General features: G+C 45.1%; 1 long non-coding RNA gene across 1 annotated transcript; it reads right to left on the bottom strand.

Moving 5' to 3' along the window:
• Nucleotides 1–1772: 1772 nt before the first annotated feature.
• On the bottom strand, nt 1773–2819 carry LOC135907065 (uncharacterized). The gene is made up of 2 exons (XR_010565882.1): nt 2525–2819; nt 1773–1895 (listed from the first exon to the last, which is right to left on the bottom strand). It is a non-coding gene; the product is annotated as an uncharacterized lncRNA (long non-coding RNA).
• Nucleotides 2820–19274: the final 16455 nt, after the last annotated feature.

The following is a 19274-nucleotide window of genomic DNA, read 5'->3' as shown; positions in this document are numbered from 1 at the left end:
TATCTATGGATCGGTGGAATATGATTGGCCTACAGTTCCGGCGGAAGCGTGTGTCGCCGTGTCTGAGACCTCGTTGAACCGATGCTGGCCAGCGGGGTCGGACAACAGTGTCGGCCGGCGGGTCGGCCAGCCATGTAGGACGGCTGGGTCGGACAGCTGGGTCGGACGGCCGCGACGGACAGCCGGGTCGGACCGCCTCGTGGGGCTCAGGTAGCCGGCCGCAGTCACCGGGTCGCGTCCACAGCTGGCGGGGTAGCCCTGTGGCCGCTCACTCAAACGCTCGACCGCCCCGGTTCCGGACCGCCAGCCCTCCTGGACCAGTGCCCAGTGGAAGAGCGGGGTGAGGTAACCTCTCAGCGGGCGACAGTGTTGCTTCGGGTGTGGCGTATTGGCGCGGGCGGCGATAGCTCCTATGGGCCAGACGCCCAGCGAGGAAGCTGTTTTCCGTCGACCGCCAAACCTCGCGCACTGCTCACGCCGCCGGCCACACTCTCGCGCCACGCTTTTTGAGGCGCCACTGCCGACGCTCCCAAGTCGGCGTCGATGATGATGATGACTCTCTTGCGGGTATTTGCCAAGATTCGTCCTCTTCGCCCCCGCACGGCGCACTGTCTTCGTATTTTTGTTTCGCGCTCCCGCATACCACATATCATAACAGTGTGAATGACTAAACTAGTGTTTTATTGGGTGAACCTGTGCCCTCAAATATAGGCTACACTCAAGAAACAACGATAGTGGCGAACGCCGTTGGTGATCGGCGAAAATCAGATCTGCCGGTCACGTGCATTGGCTTTTATACATGGGCCATCGAAGGTTCCAGAGTAATCACTGGTGCCCGCGTGTCTTCCAGAAAATTCTACACAATTCCCGTCGCATATACAATCAGATTACACAAGCCTCGGTGACAACAGGCAACACTGATAACATTTGAGAAAATTCTGATACATGCGGGCGCGTTGCGCGATGAGCAATAACATTTGTTAGATGATGAAAAGCGGTCACCCAAAAAAGATAAACAAATACACGTGTCTATTCCCCCCTCTCGAAAAGCATCGTCCCGATGCTGCAAACAAAAGGAGAGCGAAAAACAAAAGTATACTTAATAAAGAAAATGTAACAAAGCAACAAAGAAACAAAGTTCAGAGAAAGTCCAAAGTTCAGCTATGCAAAGTCCCAAAATTTGTTAGCGCACGTACAATGGCTTAAGTTGCACAACATTCAGTATTTCAGGTTGTGAGCGGCGGCACTATGATTGTGAAATGCCGTCTAGCACGAGCGCCTAGTCCAGTGTACCAATGCGTCGGATGATCTTGTAGGGTTCGAAATAGCGGCGTAAAAGCTTCTCGCTAAGTCCTCGTCAGCGTACCCAGGTGAAAATTTCCAACTGGGAATGCAACTGGTTCCAGTTCAACTGGTTTATGGAACAATTCCCAGTTGGTCCCCATTGCAACTGGTCCCAGTTGATCCCCATTGCAACTGGTCCCAGTTGGTCCCCATTGCAACTGGTCCCAGTTGGTCCCCATTGCAACTGGTCCCAGTTGGCCCCTTTGCAACTGGTCCCAGTTGGTCCACATCGGAACAGGTTCCAGTTCCTATTGCAACTGGCATCGATTGTGCAATAGAGGTAGTGAGCCATGGCCAGCAGGAACCACTGGTAAACGTTTACACACAAGTGGGATTCAAGCTGGCCATAGCTTGTATGCTTTTTGTGGTTGCCATCGCGTGTCGCAAAGAACCAGCCGATTCAGTGAACTTTATGCAGCCGAAGCAGCTTGGTGTTGAAATTGGACATTTATTGGGACACTTGAGCTTGTGTTTAGCGATGAAACATCTTGAATGCTCCCTTGATGACCTTGCACACGTTTACACATTTCGTAACTCTTGCACATCACCATCTGAAAGAAATATTTATATGCATTCAGTAAAAAGGCAACCACTTCGTACAAGCAATTCTACTTATACATCATACAGACATGTGTATCAGTAGTGTATGCACTTCTGCTACACGTTATTATGCAGAGCTACAGATACTTCTGTGTGCTATTCAAAGCACAAGTCTTGCACGACACTGGTTCGTATTGACACGTGAACTTTTCTCGGTAACTGCACTCACCCACTGGCCACTTAAGTTTATCGCTCTGCACAAGACGCACCTGCATGGCTGTAGCTTACTCGAATGCTATTGTTGACTATTTGTTGTGTATATATGTTATCGCTGAACCTAGAGTAATCAGATTGTATGCGCGACACGAACTGTGTAGTACTTTCTGGAAGTAATGCGGGCACCATCGTTTACGCCGGAACCTACGGCAAGTTACGTGAAAAAAAAAAACAAAAAAAAAAACGACGCGTCTGACTCGCAGATAATGGGGCTCAAAAACAAGCACCAAGCTCGCAAGCATTGATGTGTACAAACGTCACGTAGTAGAACACTCGAGTCAACGACAATGTGCTGCAGTATTGACACCTTTGTGATAAAGAACCACTTGCACTCGAAACATAAATAAGTTCAATATATAATTACCTCCAAATGGCAGAATCAAGAGCAGGGAAAAGTGCGCACGTCAATCCAAACACGATGGGTCCACAAAGCCGCGTAGTCGGTGTTAAAACAGGTGTCATCCGTTGGCCTGTAATCATGCCGTCTTCCAAAGGTGAAAATGTCCAACACTAATACTACTTAAATGAGGTTACACAGGCAATGACACCACAGGTTCCTCTAGAAAAATCTTTTCAGCTGCGCACGCCTCGCTCCATGTCTCGCTCGAATAGCTTGCTGTTAATATGGCTGCCGAACTACGCCGCACGTTTACACAGTTTCGTATTTGTGATGAAGTTTCTCGCTATTAATAAATATTGCGCTATCTATGTGAGGTAAGAATTTTATTTCACTTTTATTTGACATAATTTAAATTTATTGCTATATCATTATTATTGTTTGAGCCATAGAGGTTTCAGCCGATCATGAGGAGATACGCAACTAATGTTTCTTTTTTTTTCAAAATGGCGGTTGTTGTGGTCATGGTACAGTGGCTAGTCATGGTAGAGCACTGTCGGTGTAAGCATCATAATATTCTTTCACCGTGTGGAAGACTGTACTAGACTAGCCATGGACGCGTAGTAAGCGTGCGTTGTGTAGCTCTATGCGCTGCTCAGCATTTTCTTTTCCTTTTTCTCTCTTTTTTTGTCGTAGGGAAGTAATATCGCCGTGCTGCAAACACCAGTTGTTTCCACCAAATGCCATACAGCTCACTAGCGCTTAGCTAGGCAACGACGTCAGCGGCACAAAGTTGGTGCAACATTACCATAACACCGCGATGTCGGTCAGGCACGCAACGGTAACGTCATGAGACGAACCAATGCCTCATTAGACAACTAAAGACTAGGGCCAACATTCACAAATTTAGTGCGTTGAAACTAAAGCACGCGTACGTGTCAAGGCAATGTGCTCCACATTTACGCAAGAGGATCCTGCATGATTCAGTTATCCATATAAATAAATCTTGTGTCGGATAAAACCCATCTCTAATGTCGCACTCGTTGCAGCATATCGCTTAACTCAACTTTTTTATGTTAACAGTTGTACGAGTACAGATCCCAACTACTAACCAGTTGCTACTATACAACTGGTCAAAGTTCCACTTGGAATCCAAATGGAACCAGTTGCTTCCAGTACAGCTGGTTCAGGTTCCAGTTGGATCCCAACTGGGACCATTTGCTTCCAGTACAACTGGTAATGGTTCCAGTTGCGTTCCAGTTGCATACCAACTGGGACCATTTGCTCCCAGTACAACTGGAGATGGTTCCAGTTGGATCCCAACTGGAACCAGTTTCATCCCAGTTGGTTTCTAACTGGGACCAGTTGACCTGTAACTGGGACAGGTTGGTTTCCTACTGGAACCAGTTGTTCCCAGTTAATACCAGTTGGAACCAGTTGGATTCCAGTTGAATATTTTCACCTGGGTATTAGGGTCTAAACCCAAACGAAGTCACCAGGCTCTTGTTCCACGTATCGTCGTCGAAGATTGTAGTGTCAGCTATAGGTCCTCTGCTGATTCTTGATGCGCAGGTGGGCGAGCTGTCGGGCTTCGGCATGCTGGAGATAAGCAGCGATGTCAAAATTCTCTTCGTCGGTAACGTGCAGCCGCGTGGCGTCGAGAGTCATCGTTAGGTTCCTTCTCTAAACCAGCTTGAACGGCGTCATTTGAGTTGTTTCTTGCACTACCATGTTATAAGTGAAGAGTATACGTACAGCATGACCACATCCCACATCTTGTCCTCGACATCTACCTACATTGCTAGCATGTCGGCGAGGGTCTTGTTCAGGCGCTCCGTAAGACCGTTTGTCTGCGGATGATAGGCAGTTGTCCTCTTGTGGCTTGTCTTGCTGTGTTGCCGGATGGCTTGGGCGAGCTCTGTTATAAAGGCCATTCGGCTGTCAGTGATCAGGACTTCTGGGGCACCATGTCGCAACAGGATGTACTCGACAAAAAATTTCGCCAGAACTGTTGTAGTAGTCCGTCGCCACGACAATCCCCTTATTTCTGGTTGTTGACATTGGAAAAGGTCCCAACAAATCCATCCCGATCTTCTGAAATAGTCGACAAGGAGGCTTGATTGGCTGTAGTAATCCCACTGGCTTTGTCGATGTTATCTTGCATCGCTGACAGTCTCGGCATGTCTTGACGTAACAGGTGACATCGGTGGTCAGGCACGGCCACTAATACCTTTCATGTATCATCAATAGCGTCCGGGAGAATCCGAGGTGCCCAGCGGTTGAATCATCATGTAGGGTGTGCAGTACTTCTGGAGGAGGATGAGGCAGGAGAAGATGGAGTAACAGTCGATTCAATCAAAGTTGGAGGAGACATAATGCATTGAAAAGTGGCGACTTTCTATACGAAGTGTCTATCGCCTGCAAGGGTCCCAGAAAGTTGGAAGAATTCAAACATTATAGTAATTCACCAAAGGGAAATGTCAAAGAATTGAAAAATTATCGGCCCATTATATTAGTCCCAGTATTATATAAAATGTTCGCCAAATAATCCCCAATAAAATAAGGGCAACACTGGACTTTAGTCAACCAAGGGAACAGGCAGTTTTCAGGAAGGGATAATCTACAATGGATCACATTCATTTCATCAATCATGTAATCGAGAAATCCGCAGAGTACTATCAGCCTCTCTATATTATATGGCTTTCATAGAGTACGAAAAGGCATTTGATTCAGTCGAGATACCAGTAGTCATAGAGGCATTACGTAAGCAAGGAGTACAGACTGCTTCCTTAAATATCCTGAAAAATATCTACAGAGATTCCACAGCTACCTTAATTCTCCACAAGAAAGTAGGAAGATACCTATAAAGAAGAGGTCAGACAGAAAGAGGTGGCCTTGGTGCCTTGCCTCCCACTTCAGTTGCTGCCGCTGAAGCCAGCCTAGTTATGGTTTCATTTATTACTTCTATGTCATCTTCATCTCTCTGTTTTAAGGCTGCATATCTGTTTGCAAGCACCAGCCTGAATTTGTTTGCTTTTATCTTTACTGCCTCTACATTGACCTGTTTTTTCTTGACCAATTTTACTCTTTCTCTCTTCAAATTGGGGTGAATCCTAGCTCTCACTAAACTAGGATCACTGCACTTTACCTACCCATCACTTATACATCCTGCACTATGCTGGGATCAGCAGAAAGTATGAAGTCAATTTAATTCCTTGTTTCACCATTAGGGCTTTCCAGGTCCACAATCTGTTGCCACGCTTCCTGAAAAAGGTGTTCCTTATTCTCAACTTATTCCTTCCTGCGAATTCTACCAGCACCACTCCTCTAGCGTTTCTAGAGTCGACGCCATAGTTGCCAAGTGCTTGTTCACCAGCCTGCTTTTTCCCCACTTTTGCATTGAAGTCGCCCATTACTACAGTATACGGAGTTTGCAGTTTTCTCATCGCTAATTGAACGTCTGCATAAACCTGATCTACTTTATCATCATCGTCACTGTATGTTGTAGCGTAGGCTTGTAATGCCTTTAATATGTGTCTCCTAACAAGTTTGATTACGACTACTGCTACCCTCTGATTAACGCTGTAGAATTCGTGAATGTTGCACGCTATGTCCTTATGGATTAGAAATCCTACCCCGTATTACTTCTTATCTAGGAGACCTCTATATAGGGGGACATGGCCGTTATTCAGCACTGTATAAGCCTTACCAGCTCTTCGAATGTCTCTAAGGTCAATGATAACCCAAACAATATCTGATAGTTCCTGAAAGGGTCCTGCTAAGCTATAGCTTCAGTCGACAGAGGTCGGCTGTTAAAGGTTGCCAGGGTCAGTTTCCATTGTCGGCCTGTCCGGGTCGAGCGATTCTGAGCACCATTTGCTGCCTTACAGATCTGACCACCGCCTTGATCAGATGCCTTGCAGCTGCTGGGGACTGTGGGCCATGGGTTGAGTCAGACACACCATCGTTTCCATTACTTTTCTTCATCATTTTTCAGGCCAGTTGAATATTCCGCCATAGTTTAACCCCTATTAGTCCAACTACTATATATTTATTAACGTTACACTTGCAAACGTCCATTGTTTCTAGATAAATACTTTAAACCTGCTCGGATGCTGCAAAATTTCTCAACATTGGAGTGATGGATGTTAAAAGAAAAGCAGAACGCAGTGCATTTTTTTGACGCTATTTTCACATGTTAAATGGCTCAGCCCTCGTGTTCGTAGCTTTGTATATGTACTTATAGCACTAAGTGGCTTCCCTCCGAATTTCCGTCAACAAACACTTACACTTGCTTACACAGTACTTACACTGTACTGATGCGAAAGATAAAAATAATTGTCATTGTCAAACAAACAGATCATATTCTGATATGACGGGAAAAAAGAAATACGTTGCGTGCATTGCACATACACTGTACTGAAGCAAAAACAGGCAGAGTCCAAATTTGCACATTTAACAAAACAAGGATGCGTATTGTCGATTGAAAAAAATGACATCATTATAATGAAGTCGAAAAGAATTAAAAACGGTGTGCCGCGTGTGAAATTGTGATTGCACGCGAGCGTTAGCCCTGCGGAACATGATTTTTGTTTAATGAGAAAAGCTTCCGGTGGCCGTGCATTACGGTATTCCTGAAAGCCAATAGATCGTCGTATATAAATTTACAGATGTGCCAAACTCATTGGCTCGAGTTACATCACTGTACATCCGAATATTATATGAGATTCAAAAGTGAGATGAAATGGCTGGTGGCGTGTATGGGTGTTTTCACCTATGCCTTCGCTATAGTATATGGCCACACAACTACTTAGGAAACGTAGTACGGCCATTCATACCACACTTTAAAGCACGAGCATGGTGAACAATGGACGTACGTTATTATACCTTGTTCCCTAAACGTAAGCCGGCGTTGTGCCACTCCAGATTGCTGTTGCCCGCCTGATCCCTCCCTATTTTCCTAGCTGTCCATTGTACATGCGCGTTTTCATACCAGAATTCACATAATATTTCGTGCTTGTTCGGCTAGCAATGAAATGAAATGAAGCGCTTATTTCCCACATAGATAAAATAGCCAGCAATAGGGGACGCAGGGCAGAAATCTGCTTTGATGCGGTTTGAAGCGACCGTTTATCACATGAGAGTATCGTCACAATAACAGAGAACTTAGCCTAGCTTCGTAAAGGCTCAAGGGCCAATGGGTCTAGCAGAACCAGGCCTGGCCGGCTCGGGCCGGCACGGGATCTATCGGGCCCGGGCCGGGTACGAGCCACGTTTAAAAGCACCGGGCAGGCTCGGGGGGCCAACGCATTGTACTTTCGAGCTCTGGCCAGGCCCGGGCCTGGAAAACCGGCCCGTGCAGTGCTATACTTCGGATAGCCTGATGATCAGGTTCCCATATGATTACGGAAGATTGAGTAAAACAGCTTAAGGCGTATCCTACTTCGTTGTTCAAGCAAAATGATCCAGTCAAGTTCTCTTTTCCTTGCTCTTTCACTTTTCTAAGTTTAGGCCGTTGTACCTCCCCATCCCACACAAAACAAGCCTACTCCACAATTGGTAAAAACTTGTTTTATACGCTGCTTCTTTTACGTTAATGCTTACGTGTTTTAAGCGTTGTTGAAAGAAGCCAAGGGCATATGCCCTGCGCTTCTAGCTACGGCATTAACATGTTATGACCAAGAGCCATCCTCTGACGCCATAACAACTAAATATTTGAGTGATATTTTTTTATTTATTCACCACTTAAGAAATACTTATATCTAATTTTGTATTACATTTGATTTTGCTAGTAACGCTACTGTGTACGGATTTATTTATGTTCAAAGGCATGCTATTAGTGGCACAATAATTTTCTATGCGCATCAGGTTACCCGCCGCGGTGGCTTAATTCGCGGCTATAGTATTGCGCTGGTATGCACGAACTCACGGGATCAAATCCCGGCCACGGCGGTCGCGTTTCGATGCGGACGAAATACAAGAACGCCCGTGTCCCGTGCATTGCGGGCACGCTAAAGTCTTCTACTAGTCAGTATTAGTCCGTAGTCCCCCACTATGGCGTGCCTCATAAGCAAATCCTGGTTTTATCCCGTAAAACCCCAGAATTCAATTCAATTAATTTTGCTTCAGGCTGGCCGCCAATAGGAAACAGTATCTCGTTAGATGCCCTTTCACACTTACACTATCATCCGCAAGAACTGTATCTCGGTTTCGAAAGCAGCACAAATATTATTAAATATAATAAACAGAATCGGCCCCAAAATGCAGCCTTCCGGCACCCAGACGTAGCACCGACATTATGAGCAAGACCCCTTCAAAACAGCTCTTCGAGGTTCTTAATTAATACGACTATGTTAGAGCCTGTATATTCATAAAAATAATTACGCGTTCATATTACCGCTAGCCTCCCCTGGTCAACTTATATGGACATTCGTAACAATGCGAATCGAACCTTGAGTTATTTGCTGCGCTACATTTAAAGTGCCGCCATTCTCTCTCACGGTAGTGCTATAGAAAATACTAATACAAACAAAATTAGAGTATGCATCCACCGTTTGAGAGGGACAGAGCAAGGACAGGAAAGGCAGGGAGGTCAACCAGGCGAGCACCCGGTTTGCTACCCTACGCTGGGGATGGAGGAAATTGGAATAGCAAGAACAAAAAAGGAGAGAGTAAACACTGAATGCGTGTGGGAGGATGCACAGGGACACTATAAACGGTCTCTTAAGCCGGTGCACTTCAAGTATTGTACTAGTGCATGAATCACTTTTCGTGCCAGTGACGGGTGTGGCCACGGTCGGAATATCTTTGGCTCGGAGAATGGTGTTGAGTCCAGTCGTCCACCGCTTGAAATTCAATTAAGCGTATTACCTCATTAGAAATTCTAGAAATTGTTCCACTCGTTTTAGTTGTTCAACTTATGATCGAATGCCTACTCTAACCACACATAAAAATAACCTTGTATTTCAAACTCTTAAACAGAAATTTCCATCGCAACATATCGCACCGTATTTATCAGCCATATAAAGTAGATATCCAATCTAATCACAATGATTTACTTAAGATCTTTTTGGCTTCGCACTTCTGTTGAATAGAATCGCCTCCCCAAATAACTCCTAAGGACTACTAATAAACGTAATTTTCATACCTTAACTGGCACACGTTGTGTAATCTGAATTCGTTTATTACTGACTATGTTCTTTTATAATTTTTGCAATATCAGGTAACATTGTACAATTGTAAAGCTGCCTTCCTGATACGCACTGACTTTTTTTCCTTTTACCATCGTCTAAAATTGTAGGATTAAAAGGGTACTCTTTAATCATTGCGCTATTTTTTATCCGGTATCATGCGCCAGATATATCCACTTTGAACGCGCCCATCCGGCACTTGAAAGGTTGCAAGCATCATCTCAAGGTTGGAATTGCCTTTCTACGAGTTAGTTGCGTCCTTGAGATAGATAGATAGAATAAACTTTATTGTCCAACGGAAAAAGGTGATCTACCCACCCCCGACACGCAGGTCGGGGGGCGAGTGCCGCCGCCTCAGATGCAGCCTGGGAGGTCTTGGGTCCCAGCAGCCTCTTCAGCCAGTTGGACGAGCCGAAGCTGCAGAAAAAAAAAAAACGTAGTGACAGGACATTTTTGAACGATGGGCTGCCGCTCTTATAATTATCACAGATGACGACGGGCGCCAACGTACTGGGCTTTCTCGTGATGCTGTGATTGTTCATTCTTTATAAACAGTATTTATTTTTGATACGCGACTTGGCTTACGTAATCAGAGCAGATTAAAAGATATAAAGGTCAAGCGGTGGTACCCAGGCGAAATGAACTATGCCCGAGAAAGATCTACTTATACAGTCACTTTCTTTTGGAAGCGATGATAACGTAACACACAGCAGAACTTCGTACACAGTCTTTTTACCAATACCTTAACAGGAGGCCAAGATGTCCTAATAATAATAAACGTATTACTTTTTATTGGAGACACTCTCAGGTGACTGTAATATTAACAATAAGGGGATCTGTAATTTCCACCGTGGCTTATCGTAGGTACCTTGGGGTACTTCATTTAATAATTCCGGTCAGCCTACTCACATACACAGCATTACTAATGACATCTACCATGGCCTCGGCTACGTCCCAAGAAACAACTGCCTGACTAACCTCTTCTCATTTCTAAACACTCGGTAGGCGTAGGACAAGCCAAAATTCGAATAGGAATGCGTGGTACGAAATGAGTATGGAATACTCAGCGGTACAGGACCTTTGCAATAATTCGAGTCTATCCAGAATTAGATAGTAAAATTCATTTACTCTACGTGTTCCTTCATCATGAATGTTACTAAACGAAAAGCAAGCTGAGCTTCTATCACTAGATTTGGGTCATGAAGTCGCCCGACCTTGCACAATTTCCACAATTATATCATCAAGAGCTCGGCGCTTGTAATGGCGTATAAGCTAAAATTCCGCTCGCCTTCCGAACCTATAGTCAGCGTTAAAAGCTTATGGTTCGCGGAATTTTCAGGAAAAAAAGGTTTATATTATTACCACCTAGGTACGCACCATAGTATTGGGATGTATAGTATCGACTGGTCTAGAGTAAACAACAATTTTCCGTACTTTTACTGGCTGTGGGCCCAGCTGCGTTGAAAACGAACTTATTCGAAGAACTTCGGCTGCGTAAACTTTTGACGGCTACTGTGCCAGTGAGCGCCAGTATTTTCTTTATTCTGCACACAGTTCTTTAAATGAATGGCCTTCCAGTCAACGTCATACAAAGTTTACACCTGGCTAATTTTCAGCACAGCCATCGTAAACAGGATGTATTTTAAGTATAGCAACTCAACTCTCATGCATTACATCATTATTTGCACAAATTATCTATAATGAATGTATAAAGAAATGAAGGATAATAAAATTGTCCATAAAGTTTCACTGCAATGTCAGGACTACTTAAAACTTTACCTATCATCTCGTGTACCTCCATAAGCTGTCTGGGAAACTGAAAGGGCGAAATTCAAGAGCTAAATTGACAGGTCTTGCGGCACCATGTCAGTAGAGGGAACGTCCAAAATCAAGAAAGGGGCTGACAGATGGAATAGCACATTGTGGTATAAAGTTTGTAAACAGGGATAAGGTGCCTCAGAAAGGCTGGCCAACGTTTCGATAGGAGGACCTATCTTCGTCGAAGGCGGCCTCGTCATCCTCGGCATTGTTAGTTTTAAAGGGTCAGTGCAGTGACGTCACGTGCGGGTGTTGTCGCTCGCGGCTGGTTTTAAAGGGAGAGACTTCAGAGGAAACGAGCGCTGTCGTCCGACGTCTGTGAGCTTCGTTCCCACGACGGAAAGGGGGGGGGGAGGGGGGACAAGAGCGGAAGAGTGGGAGCGTGGGGAGAAAAGAAAAGAGAGAAAGAGACGAGAGAAAAAAAAAGATAAGAAAAAAAGGGGGGAAAGCCGGGGCGGCACCAAGACAGAAAAAAAAGAGAGGAGGAGGAGGAGGAAAAACTTTATTTGCTCTAATTAGGTAGAAATTAGCGGTGGCAGATGTGGTCGGCCATCTTCATGGTCTTCTTCCCCATCTGCGCAGGGTCGACGCCCCTATTCCAGGGCACCACTGAGGGTGGCTACTCGGCGAGCGTGCCTTACTAGTCCATGCTGGACTTTCGTGTCGCTGCTGGAGACCACCCTCTCCCACTGCTTCACACTCGGGTCTTTTATTTGAAGGAATTGTTGATTCTGAACGCATTCCCATGTAATGTGATATAAGGTGGGCTTGGCGCCGCACCAGGGGCAAATGTCTCTATACTGGGTGGGAAACATCTTGCTTAGTGTGTTTAGGCTTGGATATGTTCCTGTTTGCAGCCTCCTCCAAGAGGAGGCTGCAAACAGGAACATATCCAAAAACAGGCTGTACATATCCAAACATACCAAACAAGCTACCAAACATACAAACAAGCTACCAAACAAGCTACCATACAAACAAGCTACCAAACATACAAACATACCAAACATACCAAACAAGCTGAACAAATCCAAACAGGCTGTTGTGGGGTGGAGGGTATTTGATTCAGACCCCTTATAGTAATTCAACATGTCTGAGCAGCTTGGGTTGACTGGTATGGGTTCCTCAGGGTCAGTGCTTGTGGCCGCTCGGTTTGTCTGCTCTCGAGCTGCCTTGTCCGCCCTTAGGTTCCCTTCTATTCCAGCGTGTCCCGGTACTCAGAAAATTGTATGCCTGACTTTGTTGTTAGCCCTGCAGGAGCGGAGGATGTGAAGCGCTCTGCGTCCTATTCTGCCGTTCATGTAATTCCGGCACGTAGTTTGCGAGTCGGTGAGTATTGTTAAAGACCTTTCGGATCGGTAGCCCTCCACTGCCGCTAGAGCTACGGCTATTTCCTCAGCTTCCGTTACCGAGCAGTCCTTCATTGACGCGCTGCTGGGGACGTATTCTGAAACGTTCGCCGCGGCGAAGTTTTCGCACTGGCCACGCCTCCGCCGTTGCGGCGCGCTCTGAATGGCTGCTTTGACAAAACCGGAAATTCATGTGGCGCAAGTGAATTTCCGGTTTTGTCAAAGCAGCCATTCAGAGCGCGCCGCAACGGCGGAGGCGTGGCCAGTGCGAAAACTTCGCCGCGGCGAACGTTTCAGAATACGTCCCCTGATCTCTTTGTAGTCCCGGCTTATTACTATCGCAGCTGTCTTTACTATGCTTGTGCCTCTTTGCTTGGCGTATACTGCAGCATCTGTGTATACTGTTGTGTGTTTTGTGGCCAGGTACTTTTCGACGTATTTCGCCCATGCGTCCCTTCGCGCCGTGTGGAGGTTTGGGTCCATGTTTTTGGGTAGGGGGCTAACAGTGTATGTTTTCCGATATACATCAGTAATCCCCTCCGTTCTTTGGGTTGCTTTGATTGATTCCGCGAAGCCTAGCCTTATTAGCAGTTCCCTTCCCGTTTTGGTCTGCTGGAGTCTCATGAGCTGTGCGATACTTTGGGCTTCTTTTAGTTCTTCGAAGGTGTTGCTTAAACCAAGTGTCATTAGTTTCTCTGTCGATGTATTGTTCGGCAGGTGAAGTGCTGTTTTGTACGCTTTGCGTAAAATTGTGTACGCTTCTTGTATTTCCTGTTTGGTGCAGTTGAAATACGGGAGTGAGTATGCGACCCTGCTGACCACCAGGTTGCCAACCAGCTTAAGTGTGTCTCCTTCTTTCATCCCATATCTCTTTTGTGACACCTGCGTGATCATGCGTGCTATTTGGGTTGTTGACTGCTTGAGTGTTTTCAGCGTGTGGGTGCAGCGCTGGTTGGATTGCACCCACATTCCAAGGATCCTGATTTGTTGGCTTTCCGGTATCGGCTGCCCCTTTAGCCATATGTTAAGGCTTTCTTTGCTTTTCGTGCCCCGTGTAATTCTCAGAAGCTCGGATTTCTCCGTGGAGCACTCAAGGCCTCTTTTCCCGACGTATTCTTCCAGGCAAGTGGCTGCTTCTTGCAGATAGCTTTCTTTTTGGCACAGCGAGCCTTTAGTGGCCCAGATGGTGATGTCATCTGCATAAATGGCGTGTTTTATGCCTTCGATTGTGCTTAGTTTATGCCCTAGGCCAATCATTGCGATGTTAAAGAGTATCGGGGAAATTACTGAGCCTTGGGGTGTCCCCTTGTTTGGTGTGGCGAATATTTGCGATCGAATCTCTCCCAAACCCATTGTTTCTGTTCTATTGGAGAGGAAGGCTTTGACGTATCCGTGTGCTTTCTTCCCGCAGTCTACGCTGTTAAGGCCTTCCAGGATTGCCGCGTGGCTTACATTGTCAAAAGCTCCTTTTATGTCTAGTGCCATTAAAATGTGTTCTCCGTTGTATGGTATGTTGCTGAGAACCTCATGTTTAATTTGGAGAAGGACATCCTGTGTCGAAAGCTTGGATCGAAAACCGAACATACTATGGGGGCATAGCTCGTTTTCCTCCATGCAATGTTGCAGTCTTTTTGCTACTATCCTCTCATATAATTTGTCTAAGCACGATGTGAGGGAGATTGGTCGTAAGTTTGTGACCTGTAGCTTTTTACCTGGTTTGGGAATCATTACGATGTCGGCGTGTTTCCATTCCTCTGGTACCGTTTCCGCAGCCCAGTGTTTGTTGAGGAAGGCGGTGAGTTGTTCCGCCTGTTCGTCCCCTAGGTTTCGAATAAGTGAATTAATTAAGAAAGACGGGGGCCTGGGAGCGCGTTGGGGATGCGGGAGGTTAGGAAGCATTTAGGGCTATCGTTGGTGACATGTTCTTGTGGCATTAGAAGAGATGGTCAGGCGGTCAGTGCGCGAGTAACACAAAATAAAAATTTAAAAAAAAACATGAGTTGAAAGAGTGACTTGAGTAGCATAGCAGCAATACGTCAAGTAATTTTGAAGTGGTTAAGATGGCGACGAGGAGTTTGCGGTGCAATGTATGGGGTGATTGGAAGACAGCGGTATGGTCTTTCAAGGGGCATTGCCCCAGTCGCTCAGCGTAGGGGTCGTTACGGCAGCATCCAGAAATGGCGATACCCTGGGTTGCGGCGCCGAAAAAGCCATATTGACTTCGGAATGTCTTGGTGAGGGGGTTTCAAAAAAATATATAAAGAAAAAAGAAGGGAAAGGAGAGGGGGGACCAAAACCGGAATAACAAACAGGAGAGTGACCTGCGCAGAAGCGGGCGGGGCAAGTGTACATGGGAGGAGGGGTTCGTACAGTTGATATAGGCGTAAAAACCTGAAATAGTATATTAAATCGAGTAGTAGGCAGGAAAAAAAATCGAAATGGATGAGTAGGTGAGGTTAAGAATTAAGGTTAGCTGGTGGCATAATGTGTTTTGTGTCTTGGTTGATGATATGAGAATTTCAGATTTAAGTTACCGCTTTCAAAGATTCTAAGTTGCCACGTGCCAAATTAATTCCAGTCGGGTGTAGGCAATTAAACTTGTGCATGAGGTATGATTCCGTATACTTGCTTTCGCGAGGGGAACGAAAATTTGTAGTATATAGAGCCTTGCTTTGTCAAATATATGACCATGTTCATTAAAGTGGCTGGCTAGTGCTTTGGGTAAATTGATTTTTGTGTCCGCGCGGTGACCGTTGAGTCTTGTATGAATTCGTTGTCCAGTTTCACCTATGTATTGTTTGCTACAAGCGGCGCATTCTAGACAGTAGACTACGTTGCTTAATGTGCAGGTGAAAGCCGAAGTTGCCTTGTGTGCATAATTCGACGCTGTACTTTTTACTGTAGTAGTAGATTGAATATGTTTGCATGTAGAGCACCTGGGGCGGCCACAGGGATTGGTTCCCAACTTCCTCTTTGTCTTTAGTTTGGCGTGTACAAGAACATCTTTAAAATTAGTGTTGCGTCTGTAGGCTACTCTAGGAGGGTCGGGGAAAATCTTAAGTTTCTGGTTGCTGGTGAGAATTGGGTAGTACTTACTGAGGATGTTATTCACGGTTGGGATTGGGAACGTTTGGGAATGTATGGCTTAGTAGGACCACGTGAAAGATCCAGCTGCCATTGTGCTACTCATGGGCAACGAACGACACTTTTGGGTTTTATTTAGAGGCATTTGAGAATATTTTACATGGTGCTCAGTAGGCGCTGGCAGGATCATGACAAGACCACTGTACCGATATGGATCGTAAACGATTCTAATGAGGGAACACTTCTAGTAAACCCTCACGATCGTTTCTCATGTTTCTTCAATTGTTCAAACACGTTAAATTCAGGGTAGAAAAATATTCTCACGGAATCACGAAAGAATTGCACCAGTACTTATATCATGGTGCTGTGACGTAACTGATCAGTAGAGTGAGTCAATAACTGAGCAGCAGAATGCTATAGCATCTGTGGTCATTGTAGCCGAGGACAAGGTCTTCGTGCATAACTTTGTAGGCATAACTCAAAAAGGGTCTGCGGTTGGAATCGTTCTCTCTTTTTACACAACAAGCTGCACTAACACGGCCCGGTGTCTTTTTGCATAGAATTTCCAATGCTCCTCTGTGTGTGTCGTGGTAAAAAGATACGAAGTCCTTCAGTATTTCTGAAATTTTGTGAAGCTGTATGGGAATGGTTCAAACGATAAGACACGTGCGCTGCATATTGAGGATAAAATTTTTAGGTTTCGAGGTACTGCCTTTAGTACCGGTTTGTACTAAGCAAGCAAACGTGCAATAATTCTGACAACCTTCATTTGCACCCAAGATAAGGTGCGAAAAATCCTGCTTTGATGTAATGCAAATCTACTCGATCAAATAGTTTCAACTATATTCCTTTATACGAATACTAGGTGCGCGGCTCCTGGCGTTGCTAATATTGTGTCTTTTATTTGTGCACACTAGGCAACAAATTCTTCTTTTTTTCTGGTACGTTTCAAGCAGCACAAGAGTCGCACAAATACGCCTTTCCCCTGACACAGCTGCAGAAGCAAAAATATTTTGGTGATATCTTCGACTTCAGAAATAAATGAACTTTCAAAACACGTTATCGGGAGTTATTGTCAAAAATACGTTCTACCTAAAGTTCAAAAGAAGTTTGGAAGCACCTTCACACGTTCACGAAACTAGCCGGCTATATTTTGTACGAAAATGTTGATCTAGATAGGCAGAAACAAAACAAGAACCTTAACTAAATGACCTGCATATCGTAATGTGCCATCTGGCGGAGAACTGCCAGACTAAGCAGCGACAAGTGATAAAAAAGAAGGTAAGGTGCAGCCGGGTACTCGCGCTCGCGGTATCAGTGGTTTTTATCTGTCGCCGTTCAGAACGCTCTGGTATCAATTCGACCGGCTGCGGCAGGCAAAAACCAGGTTTATATATCGACCGTAGTAAATTCCGCGACCTTGTTAAGAAAACTGCGATTTTGGAACTACTTCTTTGCCATTTCAAGAACTGCTGCTGCAATCTGCTGATAGCTGAGCAAGATTAACTGGATAAATCCCCTGGAATATACCAATCGATGCAATAGTTCCATCGCAAATCGCTTTTTAACTGGCCAAAGGAGCGTCCAAAATTTGGACGTCTCCATCGACTCTCATACTTCAAACTTCGCACGCAATTGCGAACGGGTTTTCGGCCGTAAATAACGGTATGCTTGCATGAGATGTGGGGCTAGGTGCGTAGAGCCTATTTCCATGGGAATATTTTAAAAGGTGGCATCTATGATTAGTAATTAGCGAAAAACGACGCTCTCCCATAGAAAACACGTATGTTTGCAGAAGCGGCCGCTAGAGGCGCTTTTCAGAGATGTCCACCATTCCTGGTCATGTATGCTTATAAGCACATTCTGACAGCAAATCTGCACCACCTTAATTTAAGCGCGATGTAAAGGGACGTTTGTGCATAGCCAAGCTATTCTAGCGTGCCTGCAGGAATGTAGCCGTGCTCAGTGGTACCGTATATTCCAGGCGTAACAGTGGACAGCTAGTAAACAAAGTGGCTGATACTACTAAGCTGACCCATATGCAGGAGCATTAGATTATCTAAGGCACACACAAAGTTCCTTTCGGTGTGCTGAAGTATCACAGCTTTGATTTGTCAAGTTATATTATGGCACACACAGCGCTGCAACAAAGTCTGTACAATGGTGAGCGATGCGGCAAGGAATGAAAGATTACTTGTGATGTGCGGATTTGAATGTTTTGTGAATGCATACTCAATTCACCACTGTGTGTGTTTTCTTATAGAACAATTTTACGTTTGGCACAGAGACTGAGCCACTGGGGCCTCTTGACTGCAAATTTCTGTACTCCCTTTCACAATGCTCATGGGGGTATCATTCATTTGTCTACTCGAAATGTGGATAATGGAGCACACCAATCTTACAGTTTTACGCTGAACACGTTGTGCATTATTCACAAAGCTGAACCCAAGGAACGAGTCGTTAGTTTGTCATGAAAATAAAAAAATGCTGATGAACGTTTCCTCACTTTTTGTGCGGGCCTGGTTTCCGCCGTATGAGTGTTCATTTCATTGTCATTTGCGTGTTAAAGCAGCTACTATTTAAGAAATAAAAACACAAAGCCACTTACTACATCTACCTTTTCACACCACGAGAGGTCACTGAACTGACTGCTAAGCTAAGTCAACTGATAATCTTGCTCAGCTTTCAAATAAAATACAGGTATCTACATATTTACAGTATCTACAGAGATTCCATAGCTACCCTAATTGTCCACAATAAAAGTAGGAAGATACCCATAAAGAAAGGAGTCCGACAAGGAGACACAATTTCTCCAATGCTATTCACTGCGTGCCTGAAGAAATATTCAAGCTATTAAACTGGGAAGGCTGAGGAGTAAGGATCGACGGCGAATACATCAGCTGCCTTCGGTTTGCCGATGGCATTGTTCTGTTCAGCAACTATGCAGACGAGTTACAACAAATTATTAAGGGCCTTAACAGAGAGTGGGGTTGAAGAGTGGGGAACAGAGAGTGGGGAGAGTAAGAGTGGGGTTGAAGATTATATGCAGAAGACAAAGATAATGGTGAATAACCGGGCAAGGGAACAAAAGTTCAGGATCTCCAGAAGGAGTACGTTTACTTAGGTCAATTAATGTCAGGGAACCCTGATCATAAGAAGGAAATTCATAGCGGAATAAAAATAGATTGGATCGCATATGGCAGACATTGTCAGCTCTTGACTGGAAGCTTACAATTATCATTGAAAAGGAAGGTGTACAATCAGTGAATTTTACCGGTGCTGACATATGGGGCAGAGACTTGGAGACTGACAAAGAAGCTTGAGAACAAGTTAAGGACC

Source organism: Dermacentor albipictus, unplaced genomic scaffold (genome assembly GCF_038994185.2).
Source record: "Dermacentor albipictus isolate Rhodes 1998 colony unplaced genomic scaffold, USDA_Dalb.pri_finalv2 scaffold_14, whole genome shotgun sequence".
NCBI classification, from domain to species: Eukaryota; Metazoa; Arthropoda; class Arachnida; order Ixodida; family Ixodidae; genus Dermacentor; species Dermacentor albipictus.
This window is presented reverse-complemented; position numbering and strand designations above follow the sequence as displayed.